This window comes from Myotis brandtii, unplaced genomic scaffold, assembly GCF_000412655.1.
Source record: "Myotis brandtii unplaced genomic scaffold, ASM41265v1 scaffold431, whole genome shotgun sequence".
NCBI lineage: Eukaryota > Metazoa > Chordata > Mammalia > Chiroptera > Vespertilionidae > Myotis > Myotis brandtii.
In genome coordinates, this window is record NW_005366486.1 from 846,272 (window position 1) to 859,178 (window position 12,907).

Below are 12,907 nucleotides of genomic sequence, written 5' to 3' on the forward strand. Positions count from 1 at the left end.
AGAAGCACCTGGCAGTTTTATTTTTCCAAGCCTCGAGACTTCTGGCTTCTCTGTTAGGGAGTTAAACAATAAGTAAAACTTCCCTTTTTTCTTTTCCTCTCCCCTCTACTTTCCTGCATTCTCTCCTTAGGGAGGGTTTTAACCATTTGCTCTCAAGTGTCCTGGCCTGGGGAAGATAATGGCTTGTTATTTACAAGTTGGCTGTAAATTGCCCACACTGTTCGGCCTTATTTTAACTTTCTTGTCTCAGTTTCCCTACTCCTCTTGCCCTGGAATTTTCCCAGCTTTTCACTGTCCTGAACAATACCTGAAGAAAGACGTAATAAAAGAGAAGCTCTTTTACAAAGACAGGTGACATTAGGGCATGCTAGTGTACTGATCCAGTGGAAAGGGAGAAATCCACAATGCAGGAGAAAGAAATAGAAAAGTACCAGTGAAGTCTGCGAGCAGACAAGAGGGATGACACAGAACTTCTAGAAATTGAGATGCCTGAAGACAGCCTGGGAAATTCCAAGTCTTTGGTCCAAGATGGAGGACCAAGCGTGTTTTCATAAAAAAATGCAGGCGATTCTGGTGCACAGCCAGGGTTGAGAGCCAGGAGATGGCATGTAGAGTGTTATTTGTAGCTTCTCCGACACCTTATGTCTAGCTCAGTTCAGTTTAATCTCAGCTTTCTTTGCCCCCATCTTAAGTAGAACTTTTTCTGAACTTCAAACTTAGATGCAGACACCCTTCCTAAGCTTGTAGGCAGCAGTGCTCCGAGCACCTTCTACCTGCCTCTGATGGCTCCCTGACATGCTGTGGGATGATACACGCCCAGGTTTGGCTTCGGCTCCTCGCAGATGAGAGAGAGTCTAACTTCTTAGCATTTCTGATTGGTTTGGCTTGTTCTTCCTCTCACTTTTGTCCTCCCCAGTTCTAAGGAAATGTAGGCTGCCTCCTGGACACCCCCTACTGGGGATCGAGCCTGCAACCCGGCCATGTGCCCTTGACTGGAATCGAACCTGGGACCTTTCAGTCCACAGGCCAGCGCTCTATCCACTGAGTCAAACCAGCCAGGGCTATACACAAATCTTTAAATAAGATATTTAAAACATGATCTTTTTTAAAGTTATGCAGGTAGGCAGTTAGTTTTCTTCATACCCAGTTAAGCACCAATGGCTCTCTAAAAATAAGAATGCCAGGAATGACTCTGATGGGGCAGCACAGTTAGGGGAAAAGCACCCAAAACCCCCTCTAAGGAGCCGCCACTCCTGCTCAATACTGTATAGGAGACAATGGTGGGAGGGGGGACGGGGGACATGGGCTGCCGAACTATGTATTTTAAAGATTTAAGTCCTCCAGAAAACTTTCCAATGCAGGCAGTCGTGCTACTTTGTCAAGGTACTGTGATGGCTCTTTATAACCCAAGTCAAGGATGTCCTATTCAGACTGACTTTAACATAACAAAGAGTGGTCATGTAACTAGAAATGACAGCATAGCAACGGATGGAGTCATGGATTAATGCAAAGGTTCAGACCAAGTCAGGGGGCCTTTTCTGTCTCTCAGCTTTGCTCTCCTCTATGTGGGTGTCATTCTTAGGCAGGCTCTCTCTATGCATTGGCAAAGTTGCCAACCAGGAGCTTCTAATTCTGTACCCACTGATCAGCAGTGAAAAGGTTGTATCTATTTCCTTGTGGTTCTATCCAAAGTACTAGACTGCAGCGAGGATGTCAGAGCACAAGCTCGCATCTTGGCCACTGGAGGCTGGAGCATCACCCCTGACAGTCCTATCAGTTCCATGATTTACCATAGTTATTGGGTTTTAGTTATTTAAATGTTATATAACATCTAAGGAGCATCCATTCAGAAACGTAGGATGCTACTTAGATGTTATCTTTTCTTTTTCTTCTGTCATGTCTTCTTTTTCTCTTGTCTCCTCTCCTCTTCTCTCCTCCCTCCCTCATGACCCCCTACCCTTTTTCTCCACTCCTTCCCTTCTCCCTTCTTGGCTGTCTCTAAGCCTGGGCTCCTGCTGGGTGCTGGAGTTACAAAGATCCACAGAGGATTTCTCTGCCCTTGAGACACATTGTTGGAGGGAAGACAAACATATACTAATTTACATCATAAAAATAATGCACATTAACATTTTTAAAAATTAAAATGTATATACAAGGGTCATGGAGTGCCAAATAGATACTTTTTGGAGGAGGCAAGGCAATAAAAATGTACCATTTGAGGCTTCATGCAAATGTTCAGGTCAAGCAGTGAGAGGAAAGGCAGAAGGAGCAAAGCAGCAAAGCTTGCAGCAAGCAGCCCCATGGAGCCACTGGACGTGGTCAGCCTGGGGCCTGGAGTATACATGCCAAAGTGAACCCGAAAGGCTTGGCCTGGCCTGTAAGTGCATGAGCATGAGCCTCCCCATCTATCCAGCACATGGAGAGGAAGAGCTAACAGCTTTTGTTGTTGAAACTCACAGAGTGTATAATCGCGCCTCTAATCTGTTGAGAGGTGATCTTAACTGACAGTCCCCGGGGTTTCCACAGCGCCCTGGAGCTGCAGCTCCAAGGGGGGCTTCTGCCCCTCTTTACAGCATAAATGACGTGGCCAGACAATCACGCCAAGTGGTGGTGCAGCAGACCTGAGCCACGGAGGGAATATGTCTGGAGTGAAAGCTCAGGCCCCCATCGACTTCAGAGGAAACTCCTTCGGAGTGTAGAAAAAAATATGTATATTCCATAAACTGAAGTCCTACCAATCACCGAGAGCCTTTGATCGGCCCTGGTTGGACTTCTGCCATCTCTTCACCACTGATGTGAGGGAACGAAACCTGCCCGCAGTTTAGGTTTCCCCACAGTAATAGGCAGCTGCGGATTCCTCTTACCCTGGGTTTTGTTAGCAGCCACAACGCTGTTTTACAGCTGCCCTTTCGGCCTTCCAGCCCCCCCGAAGCTTGTTCAATCGAGAATGACCTTTTTATCAGTTATGAGCGACTGCTGAGGGGAGAGGAGAAAGCTCTGTGCTGTGAGGTAGTGGGAGGGAGGGTGAGGGGCCTGTGCCGGCTCTGCATGGCCCGGCTGGATGTGCGTGGGAGCTTGTTAGCTACACCTCACGTGTTAGAAAAAGCCAATGTCAAGAATTAATCTGCATAAATATGCTACTTTGCCTGGCTCTGATTTGTGTGGGAACTTGTAAGAAAACCCCAGATCTTATAGAAGGCCAATGCATCAAGGTCTAATCTCCACAAATACTCCAGGAGCGATCAAAGAAGAAAAATGAGCTGTGGGCCATCATTAATTGTGCCCAAAGATAATTAGAACAAAGTGCTGTTAATTGTACGTTGGTTTAATGTTATGTAGCCGCGGCCTTGCTTTTTTTTCACTGCGAGTATAAATTTTGATGTCAGAAACTGAAAGCTGGCTGGCTTGATTAATCAAAAGGCCTCAGTTTGCTTAGTTACAGCCAATTAGGCATTTTAATTCTTACTCTACCAAGTACGATGAAGCCTAGTATGTCCTGAGTATAATTGGAAATCAACACGTCAAGTCTTGGTGTTTTTTGCAGAGTGGGTATCTGAGTGGTTCTAGATGGGACACTTCTATGTAACTTACCCACGTGTCATGAGTGGAAATGACAAGCTGTGGTTCAGAAAAGCACCATGATTGGTGAGCTGCCCCAGCTACAGGACGGCAGCGTCCTGTAAACTCTAACAGCTCACCAGGAGAAACTGTGACCCAGCCTTGGGAAGGGAAACAGCAGTGGCTCCAGGATGGGATCCAGAACAAAGCCCTTGTTACACCTTCACTTGCTGAGTCACCCTCATCATATGGGAATCGGCTAGTAAGTGTAAGAAATTCACTCACTCGGAGTTCAGATGGAGGCCTTTTGAAGGTGATCTAATCCATTGGCATTCAATTCATCCCCACCCTAGCGCCTCACTACCCGGGGAGGAGAAATATACAGTTTTACTCTATAACCAAAGCAGTGCGACCGAGGTACTAGAATGGGTCAGGGGTTTTAAGATTCGGACGTGGGACGGGAGATTATAAATACAAGCTGTCCCGGGTATAAGAATCTCTGCAGTATTAGTTTTGGTATTTACTCCTATTTCAGAACTATCTAAAGGATGCCTTTGTTTTTCTTTGTGAATTTAACTTTCTACATGCCCATGTCCCTGGCTTGCTGAATCGCACTCTGCCCCTGGTTTCCTGGTGAGTTACAGCCCACCAAGGGCAGGCTCGGCCTCTCCTTTGGAGATCAGTGTCCCAAGTCCTCGGCCGATGCAGTGAGTGGGGATCATCTCCAATGTCAGCTTCCACCTGCTCTCAGAAAGACACAGCTTGTAACAGGCGCCTGTTGTTTGTTTTGAAAGGACAGCATTTCAACATAGCAAAGGAAAAAAGAAGTACTTTTAAAATTACAACAAGAAACATTATCTGTGCAGAAATCTCGGATGTTTTCCTCAAGGCAGAAGCTTTTCCTTCACTTCTTATTTATAGTCGCATCCCCAGGAGTTTTCTTAGAAACACGAAAAATGCCTTTTCCTGTGACATCATTATTTTTGTTGGCTTTGTATGTGCCCAGGGCCAAAATCAAATTGCTTTTGGTAATCTCATAAAATACCAAGATGATCATGAAGTCATTTAGAGGAACCTGCCTCCACACATGTGGTAATTTGGGACGTGGCTCTAGGTAAGTCCGGCTTAAGAAGAGAAGCAGCCACAGGCAAACAGCATATGACGGGCAGATGGCCCTAAAAGGGGTTCCTCAGAAATCTGGGTAACCAGAACACTCCCTGCAGGCTAGCTCTGTGAGAGAGACAAATAAGAAAGCAAACAGGTTTTCTGCCCGAAAGCAGTGTGTGGGCACTGGCTGCAGTGAATGTAAATTCTTGAGCACAGACCCCGGTTAGGCCTTGCCCAGCCTCAGTGCCCAAACCTGGTCCCCAAAGCCTCATCAGGAAACATGGAAGCCGTGCTCACGATCAAACAGTTATTACAACAGACTAATAAGTACATATTGAATATAACACTGATGCTATAACTTATAGAGTATTGACATTTTATGTGTTATTTTGGTAAATTCACTGATAATACGTTTTAGGGGAAAAATGTAAAAAATATTTATCTACTAAGCTTATGTGGTTCTTAAACTAGCTGAGCTCCCAACTCTAAAAGAGAACTTTTTCAAAAGCATTTTTAGTAAGGTACATTCTAGGAGTAAATGTACAGTGAACAGATTAAAGTTTGGTTTAAAAAATTAATTTTTATCCCATATTCATCCATTATAAAATGACAATTGTCAAGGAGCTAGAAGGAAGTCCTTTGTTCTTCCTTTCCTGTTGCCCTTACATTCTCCTACGCTAATTCACACACACACACACACACACACACTGGCTGCCGGTGATCCCAGAGGGGACTTTTTTTCAGTGAGGCACACGGGTGACTTGATTTGAGGGCTGTGAGACACTTGGCTTCCAGACTCGTGGCCTGTTTTCTTCATCGCCAAGACTCATCCTTCACTTGCTCACCAGCTTCTTGGCCTCTCCTAATCTTGTCCCTCTCCTCCCCATGTTTCTCTCTTCTGTTTCTCTGGATTCTTGTTGCTTTTGAGTTGGGATACTAGGCCGTTTCAGTCCCTCAGTATTTTCCTTTCCTTCCACATAATGAATTGCTTACAATGCATCAGCCAGTCACTTTATATTAATCTGAGTATTTGAGGCTCTGGCCTTGAGTATTTGTGCCTGGGAATCACTATCCACTTGCCAGGGTGCTGGTGTGGGAGAGAGGGGGAGGAAAATGTTGTCCAGGGTCTGCAGTCATTTCAAACACTCCCAGAGGCCAGGTTCCGGGTGGCCACCCTTGGTCTGTGATGGTGCCTTCCGTCTTCGACTTTGAGTGAAGGGCTGAAGGATGGTCCCCTCTCACACAGCCTCTTGTCCAGAGAGCTTGTCATCATTTGCTACCCCTCCCCCAACTCAAATCAGGTCCCCACACTGCTACTCTGAATGGCCACTTGATGTTTTCTCCAGCTGCAGGTCAGTGAGCATGCAGCCGCCGCCAGGTCTCTGCCCACCTGCCAGCACCCTGTGCAGGCAGCAGCCCCAATACCTTCCCTCCACAGCTGCTTGGGCACCTGAGATGAATCCTGTTGCAATGAGCTGCAAACCAGACCTTCATGCAGGGGCCCACTCTCGCCTGGAAGTCTCACTTGCATTGTTGCTTCAGGAAAAGTACAGAGAAAGTGCCCACAGAAAATAGTAAATGAAGTGGTGACATAAAGATAACTAAGTTCTTATTACAATCTACTGTTATCCATGTCAGTCGGCAGACACTTGTCACCGCTCCCTCCCCTTCGCGTTCATTCCGGAGGCACCCGTAAGGGTGCCAGGGACTTGGAAAAAGACCTGGAAGCCCCCACGTGTCTCAGATCGGGCTGATCTCAGTGTTGGTAGCAGGTTTGCGTATCTCTACCCAGGGGCTAAGTTCATCGCAGAAAGTATATGTGAATCCTTTTCCCTAAGGAATGAGAAGTGATTTTTCTCACAAGACACTGCACTCAATTGAGACTAGTGAGGAAATGCACTCTATATATCCCCAAATGAGATCTGGTCAGTTCCTCATTTTCTTCATCTGGGATCTACCTTCCAAAGAAACCAAGGGTCCTGTCATCCCTCCCTAAGGTGGGCTCCTGGGAAGCCAGGTCCGGGTTACAATTTCACCTGAATTCCTATTGGGCAGGGCTCACTGCTTGGAAGTGTAGCCTCTGCTTAAATCTCCCAGGCAGCAGACTCTGCATATGAACAGAGGTTGAAAACAAGAACAGGGACCCTGCCTAAGTGATGGCAAAGCAAGATACAACAGTCAGAGAACTAATCTCCTTTCTGTTCTTCAGCCACAGGGAGCTGTGCACTATCTGCTGAGGAAATCATTTCATTTTAAATTACACTCTATTATTAATGCTGATAAACCAGGGAGTGACAAAGCCCAGGGCAGACTCACCCATTTTGCATCATTTCCAGTTTGCATTTATTCTACTATCAGTACATAAATTAGCATATCTTATTTTTAAATCAGCATTGCTGTGCAATGCCACTTAATGATGTTTAAGCAAAATAACTAACCCATAGTTTGTCTTTTTTTACTTTTTAAAAAAATTTAGAGAGAGAAGAATGGAGGGGGGGAGAGAGAGAGAGAGAGAGAGAGAGAGAAAGAAAATGAGAAACCAATTTGTTGTTCTACTTATTTATGCACTCATTGGTTGATTCTTGTATGTGTATATGCTCTGACCAGGGACCAAATCCACAGTGCTCTAACCAACTGAGCTATCCAGCCAGGGCCCTTTTTGCTTTTTAACACCCCAAATAAGAGCTTTTCAAATACATCCCAATATTAACAACTTGAAAGTTTATAATTCTTAGAGTTCTCCTGTTTGATTTGTATGTTATCACATATTTAATTTGCTTTAATTTAAGGATTGCCACATGTATTTGAATTCACATTAAACATCTGACAAATAAGAAACCATTCGGATCCTCCGGATAGAAGTAGCCTGCCCCATGAGACTGAATTTTTATTGTATGTGTAGGAAACACCTGTTAATTTACTTCAGCAATTTTGATCAAATGCTTTATAACTCTCATTTTTCAAAACTAAATCTTGTAACAATTTGGCCTCATACGTGAACTCCTGAAGGTGAGGCAGCATTCATAAAGTGAGGCTGCCAGCTCACTGTGTACCGTTTTCATTTACTTGCCGACTTTCCAACACAGATGGATGCGGGAAGAGACCTTTTGGACAGGTGGGAAGCAGTGATTGCTCAGTCGGCACCCGCAGAAAGGTACATGGTTTTTCAGGGCAGGTGGCCCTGCAGGGTCAATTAAAATCCACAGACCAGCAAAACATCGTGATTACTCATTACCACCAATTAAACCCAGTGCTCACCCAAAGATGCTCTGGATCCTGGATCAGTTGCCTCTTTTCCTCTGGATGCCCTAGCAGGTCACCTGCCTTGACTCTGCCGAAGGACAGCCCGTTTCTTAAAGAATATCTCGCTGAGGTTCTCCCCCAGCTCCTTCTGCAGAAGCAGACCTGGAAATTGATTGTCCAACAATATGAGGGACAGTCACCTGGCCAGCCTCCCTTTCCTTCCTCTCGAATTATGACATCATCAGAAACTCCCCCATTTCACTCATTTCCTCTATTTTAGCTCCCTTCCCGGACTCCAGTAGTCAAATTAAAATGCAAATCTTTTGGGACAACCAGCACATAAATATGAATTTCCTGCCAAAGGCAAGTGGGACTTGCCTGTACCTATTAGCCAGAGAAGTAAAGAGACCTTATCCTTTTTGGTTCTGGACTTTGAAATGTTTCTAATGCTGAGGCAGCATGGTAGAAATGAGCACAGAGTTGGAACTCTTCAGTTCTGGGTTCAAATTCTGCTCCTGTCACTAACTTTGGGGAAGTTCAACACTCTGAGCCTCAGTTCTCCATCTGTAGAATGGGAGTAATAAAACATATGCAAATGGATTAGATAGAAGGTACTATTGTTTAATGCTAGCATAGGGTATGGCACAATAGGAAACACTTCTTTCTTCCCTTTTTTTTTTTTACCCCTGAGAGAAAACACTTTATGAAAATCTGAAGCAGTACAAAACTCAGAAGTTCCACTTAGGTGCAACGGTGCAACATATAATGCTAAGAAACTCTAGTTTTTCCATAACTTGAATAAAATTTAAGTTTGACAGCACAGTAATCCTTAAAGCAACAATCCTGAAATTTCAACATGGCCTTGTATATTGTTAAATAAGCAAGGCTAGAATGAGCTATAGTTTTCTTTAGATTGTCCCCATGGTTTCAGTTTTCCTTTGTGTGGCTCATAGTTGAGGGGATGAGACAAACTTGCTTTGAGATCAAAAACTGGTTTCTTGTTGGAGACTGGAGTCTGTGCTGCTTCAGCTGAAAACTTGAATGGGGTAATAACAGTAGCAGAATCCCTCTTTGTGGCTTTTAACTTGTTTGTCCCAAGCACAGCCTGGCCTTTTGGGGTGTTCCCAGATATGGACACATGTGGAGACTTTCTGGCTGGAGTCTTGGTCAGTGAAGCTTGTATTCATTATCTTTAGTAGCAGCTGAAAACCTGACATTCATTTTAGTTGCTGAGAGAGTGGAATGCTTGACCGACCTCTTCATATACAAGGTGCTCAGATCTGCAGCACCCTGGGCCCGGCCTTGTGAGCGCTGCTGGCTTGAGGGAGTACAAGCCATAGAAAATCTTTGGAGACCCACTGGAGTTGCCACCACTTCCTTAGTTATGGACCGCTTCTTCAGTTCATTAAGTGAATTGTGTTGTTCAAAATTTTTCTTTTTTCTCTTAATATATTGATCAATGGACTCCATTTTCTTAAAATGGGCCTCATGAAGCTTCTTAAAGTTTGGAGTACTGGTTGCAATTCTTTTATTTTTTCCAGATTTAGAAAACCCATCTGTGTAGACAGACTTCTTTCTTTCTGAAGGTAGCTTTGAATCTTCATTACCATTTATTCCACTATTTCCCGAGGACACTGCATTCTCGTTTCCTTGTCTCTCATCTGGTGGAGATGGAACTTCTGCAACAGGTGTGAGAGCCAGGTTTTCCTGCTTTTCTTGATTCTGGAACTCAGTGGGATCACTTGTTTTTATCTCTGAATGATCCTGCTGGGAGTCAGGATTGCTGTGGACAGTCCTGCGCCTTCTCCTTTTCTTGGTGACATGGCCAGCTGGTTCCCACTCAGCTTGTTTCTGACTGCTGATCTGCAGCTCAGTCTCATCACAAGAGGATGCAGAAGTTTGGCTTTCATCCTGATTTCCATTTTCTTTTCTTGCTTCCCGTTTCAGGTGGGCTTTCAAGGCTTTTAACAGCTTGTCTGCCCTCAGGTTAGCCCAGAGGCCCAGACTCTTGGCCAAGTTCTGCAAGTCACTGTATTTGAAGGAGTCCAGCTCCTCGAGGGAGGGGACGGTCATCCCGACCTGCAATCCAGGCAACCAGGCGAAGTACCCTCCAAACACCGGCGCGCGGTTCAAAACTCAGGCGCCTCTTTCTTCCTTTTAAATCTACAACGTCAGGGTTGTTCCCTTTAGATAAGACTCAGGCAATTCTTTTCACCCAGGTTGTAGGAAAAGGGACCTATTGTGGATGTTAAAACCCTGGGTGCTTTGCTCCCTTAATGTCTCATCGGGCATCCACATGATGGGCTGTTACCTCCATAATCCCCAAGTGCTTGGAGACCCTCCTGCTCCTTAGGTGGGTTTATTGCTGCCACTGATGCCCAGTTCCCTTGCCCTACTTGTTCAACTGTTGACAACACCCTTGATGGTGCTTCTGATCATTTCCCCCTTCTCCTCCCCTGTCCCCACAGGGACAGATCACCCCCAGGGTTCCAGGCTTTGAGTGGGAGTGTGGGAAGGAGTGTGGGAAGGCTTGTCAGTTAGTCCCTTTCCCAGGGCTCTGATCATTATGGGGTGTGGGTGTGGGTGTGGGTGTGGGTATGGGGAGCACAACATCCAAGTGTTCCCTACTCTCTATATGCATATTGATATCCAGCCACAGGAGATATTTATTTAGCTTATAATGAAGTTTCTGTCATCATACAGTCTCAGTTGTTAAAATATGAGAGATTCTCATTTCATCAGTGGTTATGTCTTAAGGGCAGATGGGGGCAATGGGATGGTTTATCAGTGAACAAGCACTCACTGGGGCAAGTCTAGAGAAAGCCAGTAGGGTGTTGCACTGTGGCACTATAAAACTCAACTCGGAGCCTTTTCTAGCTTCTTATTTTTCCAGTTTTATTGAGATAGAATTGAGGTACAGCCCTGTGTAAGTCCAAGGCGTACAGCACACAAAGTAACAATGCATCGTACTTGGAGATCAGCAGATGCTTTTAATTACACTTTCATCTTAATGATATGCAGATTAGCCAGGTTTTGCAGAACTGTTGCCTTGTTCTTCCTCAGAGGTACCCATCCTCTTGTCAGACAGAAGCCACTTTGTTCTTTTAGGCAGAGGTAGAAAGGCACCTAGGAGTTTGTATGCTCGATTGCTTTGGCCTGGTGACCTTTGCTAATAAACGCAGCTGGGCAGCATTTACGTCTGACTTTTGCTTGATGTAGTAGAATGCTTGACTGGTCATGTCATCTACTAGAAATTAAGGTCAATTCATTATTGGTTTCCATAATGAATTATTTTATTCAGGCTTTTGTACAGATTACTTTAAACTCTGTTATTTTCCATCCACCTTCAAAACATTTTCTTATCTTTATGTCCATAATTTTCAGATCAAATTGTGCCTACATTTCAGAAAATGTGGGCTCATGTTTTTAATCATAGATACCAAATAGATACCAACAATGACACCAAAATGCCAAAAATTTTAAAAATGTGAGCGATTTTTAAAATGTGGTCCCTGGACCAATGACATCATCCCTGGGAGCCTTTTAGAAATGGAAAGTCTCAGGCCCACAGATTCAGAGACTCTGGGGAGCGTGGCCAGCAATAGTTGTGTGTGTGTTTTTTTAATTCTTTATTATTTAAAGTATCCTTTGTCAAATATTAATTGAGCATAGTGGTTTGAGTCAATTTCTGGGTTCTCAGTTCTGTTCCATTGGTCTATATGTCTGTTCTTGTGTCAGTACCAGGCACTTTTGAGGACAGTGGCTTTGTAATATAGCTTGATATCTGGTATTGTAATCCCTCCAACTGTGTTCTTTTTTCTCCGGATTGCTGTAGCTATTCAGGGTCTTTTTTTTTAATTCAATATAAATTTTTGGAGAGTTTGTACTAGATCTGGGAAATATATCATTGGTATTTTAATGGGGATTGCATTGAATTTATAGATTGCTTTGGGTAGTATGGACATTTTAATGATGTTGGTTCTACCGATCCATGAGCACGGTATATTCTACCATTTGTTTATGTCTTCCTCTATCTCTTTTTTCAACGTCCTGTAATTTTCTGAGTACAGGTCTTTTACCTCCTTAGTTAAGTTTATTCCTAGGTATCTTACTTTTTTTGTTGCAATGGTAAATGGGATTGTGTTTTTAGTTTCTCTTTCTGTGAGTTCTTTGTTGATGTATAAAAAAGCTATAGATTTCTGGGTGTTAATTTTATATCCTGCTACATTGCCAAATTCATTTATTATATGACAAACCTACAGCCAACATCATACTCAATGGGCAAAAACTAAAACAATTTCCTGTAAGAACAGGAACAAGACAGGGATACCCATTTTCACCACTTGTGTTCCACATAATACTGGAAGTGCTAGCTATAGCAATCAGACAAGAAGAAGAAATAAAAGGCATCCAAATTGGAAAAGAAGAAGTAAAATTGTCATTATTCACTGATGACATGATATTGTACATAGCAAACCCTAAAGACTCCATCAGCAATTGTTTTTAATAAGACCTCCAGGGGATTCTGATGAAAGTTGAAGTTTGAGAACCACTGGTGTAGATTATTATATTGAATTACCTCTAATAAAACTGTTCTTAGGTTTGATATTTTTTGAAAAGTCTAATTTCAGATTGAATAAGGATGGCTAATTAAGTATTTTTCTTTTCTGATTTATCAGCTAATATTTATTTATTGAAATCTATTTTAAACACCATAGATATTCAAAATGCCAAATGTGCGTGAGCATATCTAAGGTAATTTGTTGACTTTTAAAGTTAGTAAGAAACTGTGACACATCCAGTTGAAATAAATCAAGTAGTCATACTATCGGATTTGGTATTTGCCCCTCTCATTAGCATCTTATAAGATGCTCAAATATGCTTTCCCAAAGGAGGAAGATTAATGGATGACAGCAGTGGTTAATGATCAGTTTTGATGACCAGATATAGAACTACAATGGTTTGTTTCTTTAATCAATAATCATTTGTTTAATCAGAA

At 43.4% G+C, this 12,907-nt stretch overlaps 1 protein-coding gene and 1 pseudogene across 1 annotated transcript in view; one reads left to right on the forward strand and one right to left on the reverse strand.

Annotated features, from left to right (window-relative positions):
- Positions 1-12,907, forward strand: part of NCKAP5 (NCK-associated protein 5) — an 890,249-nt gene that overhangs the window by 595,460 nt on the left and 281,882 nt on the right. The window lies entirely within an intron of this gene.
- LOC102248661 lies at positions 8,795-10,044 on the reverse strand (annotated as a pseudogene).